This window comes from Limulus polyphemus, unplaced genomic scaffold, assembly GCF_000517525.1.
Source record: "Limulus polyphemus unplaced genomic scaffold, Limulus_polyphemus-2.1.2 Scaffold6421, whole genome shotgun sequence".
Taxonomy (NCBI): Eukaryota; Metazoa; Arthropoda; class Merostomata; order Xiphosura; family Limulidae; genus Limulus; species Limulus polyphemus.
Genome location: NW_013672031.1, coordinates 20,909 through 25,318, shown reverse-complemented (window position 1 = coordinate 25,318; position 4,410 = coordinate 20,909). Strand labels below are relative to the sequence as shown.

General features: G+C 31.7%; 1 long non-coding RNA gene across 1 annotated transcript; it reads left to right on the top strand.

Annotated features, from left to right (window-relative positions):
• Positions 1-340: 340 nt before the first annotated feature.
• On the top strand, positions 341-4,128 carry LOC111089489. The gene is made up of 3 exons (XR_002613753.1): positions 341-403; positions 2,353-2,485; positions 4,053-4,128. It is a non-coding gene; the product is annotated as an uncharacterized LOC111089489 (long non-coding RNA).
• Positions 4,129-4,410: the final 282 nt, after the last annotated feature.

The window sequence follows — 4,410 nt, the reverse complement described above, 5'->3', positions numbered from 1 at the left end:
TTTTTTGTCTATTTTTGTATAAGAAATAGCTTTTTTTAGAGCTAAGCTGTTTTTGTTTATATTGTTAATATTCTTAGAAAATCAAATACAAATGTACAGGTTCTGTAAACTATTTAACACTTAGTGATCAGCCTCACTTTGAGCCCTAGAATCTGGTTGAGTTCGATTGATTTCCACTTTATGTTGTCAACCACGTTGTCACTGTGTAGAGAAATTAGTGTTGTTATTTACATAAAAAAAGATGAACGATGATAATTTTAATAATGAGTGATCTTAAGTAATGATTTAATATGTAAACAATAATAATTTATACATATCTAACATTCAGTCCACCACAGAAACACTTTCTACACCGTATGGAGAAGAATGCCACAACGAGAACCAGCTGGGTATGGATAAGTTGGTGAGCAGAAACATTATCATTACATTGTTATTATAAAAACCTCAGTTCCATAAAACAAATGTTTATAAAACTGTTTGTACATTACAAAAGAGATTAAAACTTTATCTTTATTTTACATTAGTTACTGTTTCTTTTTCAACTCGTACTGTTAAGGTTTCCTGTCATAACTACAGTTATAAATGCAAAAAGAAACATTTTACTTATATTAAATAGTATCAAAACATAAGTGTCGCTTTATTTTCTTAATAGTGTTTAATACAAAAAGTTTAGGATTTTACCTTTTTCCAGTGCCAATTGTAGGTGGCAGACCAAACAAACGTATCGTCCTTTGTCACAAGAATAACTAAACTTGAATTCCAAATTCTGCCACCTCATACAGTCTTTCTATGAACGCTTCTGTTAACGGTAGCAGATTAGGACACAAACTTAGGACATAAACAGATTGGTAATCAGAATTTAATACAAATATTGTTAATAATAACAAGTTAGACTTATGTGATCCTTCAAGCTTATTAACCGTAACAACAACTTACATTTTATCATAACCTTACCCTAAGTATTTTCAACTTACACCTTTTAGGGCCTGTCTAGCCTCTAATATGACCAATATTTGTAAAATGAAGATGCTAAAAAATGTAAGAGAAAAAAACACCTATATGACCCTCACTGACAGAAAATACCCTGACCACCTAAAAAAATACATAAATATCAAATGTAAGAAAGACAAAAAATAAATACATAAACGTAGTCATGTTACCATGTGCCTAAAACATCTTTCTGGTAACAATCAAAGGATCTGAACACAACATAAAGTTGGCACAGTACTCAAAAACATTAACACTATACGACCATAGTTAGGACAAACCAAAACTATCTTAAAACTCAATGAAAGCAAAATACCATTGACAGTTTTCCTTTTGAATGTCTGTTCGAATAAAGAAGAGAAACAAAATAATAACATAAGTCAAAATTCAGGAGGACAATATACAATCAGGACTTAAACAATGCAATTATATTAAATATTGCAATATGAACCATAAAGGTGGGAACAAAAAGTTAAACGAAGCTGTCTTCAACGTCCAAGTAATTCAGGTAGACAAAGTAATGGACTGTATAAAACGGACATTTGTTACTTATAGTACTTGAAGAAATAACATTTTTCTCCTAACTTTGAGTTATGGATAACATTTATAATGCATGAACTTGAAATTTAACACGTTGTTCATAGTTAGTGCAAGGGACGGATAAACTTATTTTGCCGCCAGTCGGGTTTGTTTGTTTGTTTTGAATTTCGCGCAAAACCACACGAGGGCTATCTGCACTAGGCGTCCCTAATTTAACAATGAAAGACTAGAGCTAGTCATTAAAACCTACCGCAAACTCTTTTTTACCAAAGAATAGTGGGATTTACCGTGACATTATAAAGCTCCCCTGGCTAAAAGGGCGAGCATGTTCGGTGGGACAGGGATTCGAACCCGCAACCAGCAGATTGAGAGTCAAGCGCCATGGCCACCTGACCATGCCAGGTCCCGCCAGTCAGACCACTCTGAACTAGCTTATAATCCACAAAGCAAACCTAGAGCTCGGACAAGTGAATAGCACACCTGATTTTCTAATAAAGATCCAGACTCAAACCTAAGTTTCTGCCGAAAACATTAATTGTTTGACAGGGTTCTTCTGAAGATCGAAGTAAACGAGCAGCCGAAATATAGGATATATATATACAAACTAGTACTTAGTATCTAATAATAGTATAATAAATTAATAAACCATTAGTGATTTAACTTAAGCCATCATATAAGCTTCTAATCATGACAAAGACAATATTTCTTAATTCTATTATCTATTTTCAGGTGTTGTTTTTCGATAAACTGCTATTACAGACCCTTTCAATACGATATAAAAATATTCTGTTGGTTATCTGACATGTAAATCTTGACATCCTACAGATTTGTACTGAAGGATGTACCCAGAAGGAACTAATCGATAAGTGTCAGTGTTTCAAAACCGATATCAAATCTAATGGAGTTCCTGTAAACAGCTCTTCTACACGACCGTGTGGACGTTACGGTACAGAAAGCTGTAAGTACAGACATAGAAGAAAAACGTTGCACTTGAAGAAACATGAAATTCTATAAAACACAGAACTGAGTAGCGAATGTTAACTCGTTACTAAATTACGTAAAAAATCCATACTTAGTGAAACAAGTGTATGAGGAAGTTTTGTTTCAATTAAGTGTAATATAACTTAGAATTCAAAGCGAAATTCTTTACATGAAAAACATAACACAAACGGAAACGAAAATCCAAGGTATTTAACCTTTAATCAAACAAAATCTATGTGTTAAATATCGCAAACGTTAATCTGAAAATTATAGATGAAACTTGTGTATAAATGAAGAACAGAAGTTGACATAATTAAATAATAAAGAACCGTTATCATGGCTGTCTTGTAAATAACCAGTAAAGTAGATATTTTCTAAAGGATTATATACATAGAAGTTAATTATATCTATATAATATATCTTCATATTACCTACACTTTCTGTCCCAGTACTTCACAATACAGAAATTGTTCGTAAACAACAACCATTTTCTTTTTATTTTAAAGTTCAGTATCCGAACAATCTATAACTTAATTAGAGGTGATAAAAGATAAAGATTTGGATGATAACAAATGCTACACCGTTAAAATAGTGAAAAGCGATTGAACTTTTGAAATAAGATAATTCGGTTAATGTAAATACAGAGACATGACACAAAAATAGATTAGGGGCGAGAAAATGCAGGAAACATTCAATGTTGTTGTATATTTATGTAAATTTAAGAAAAAAATATCATTTGGTATACTGCAGAAGGAAAAATTGAAACACGAAATGTTTGATTACGTGCAACCTAATCTCCGTGAAACCGTTCAATGCTATTGGAAACTTAACAAAACTGTAAGTAATAAACTTAGAAACCTGTCAAAGAAAACTGTCAGAAGTGATGAAAGTTAAATTGATGAGATTGTTAACAAGTGCCGGAAATGATCTTTGTAATAAATTGAAAATGTTTCTATTTAAGATAATGCAGCAGCTCTATTGGCACCACCTGTGAGGTCTGTTCATCATGCTTTTCATAAGTTCATAAATAGTGTTTTAGGAAAAGCTGGAATATGCACATCAATTACTTCGTTTTGTTCGATTAAATATATTTCTCTATTCAAATATTCACTAATTCCAGCGAATGTTTTGGTGTCTTGATAACTTTGTTACTAAGTTTCAAAGTGATCGATTTATAGGTGCTACATAAGTAGTTGGAATGTAATAGTGTTACCATTATTGTGTGGATAAAGATTATGGTGTGGACGAGTTCTTAACATTAGATGTCGACTCTGTTTTAATATATCTTAACTTAGACAAAGCCACTTCTCTGTGAGGGTTATAAACTGTTTGCCTAGTGCTGTGATGCATGCAGTTAATTTAAATTTATTTGTTAGAAAAGTATATAAGTTAAAGTCTAAATGTATTAATAATTATAGTGGTTCATTGGACAATAAAAAGTGGCTCCAATGCTATGCTGCTTGTTTACACATAAGTTGAAGGAAATTTATAATCAAATCCCAACAATATATCGTGAATTGAGTAACATATTTATTTATTTACAGATAAGTGTAAGAAAACTGTTAAAGAGGAGAAAGATAAAATATCGTTGTGTGAAGCCAAATGTGTTCCTCCATGCAGGTAAGTCGTATCTATCTCAATCACTAAATATATAGGGTTTGGTGGCTTTGAAGTATACTGTTGCTCGAGTACGATTTTAACTTATTCTCTTTCACAAAAAGTTACAAATTCAGGCATTTTATTTCAATTAACCTGGTGATCAATGAGCTACAGTAAGCAACTGATATACAAAATTACAATGAAGTGTTAAGACTTAGATAAAAATAACAGTGTTTTTACTTACCAGCTTCCAACGAATTATCGAAATTTACTAAAGTACAATGAAATATTTGGCCAATTAAT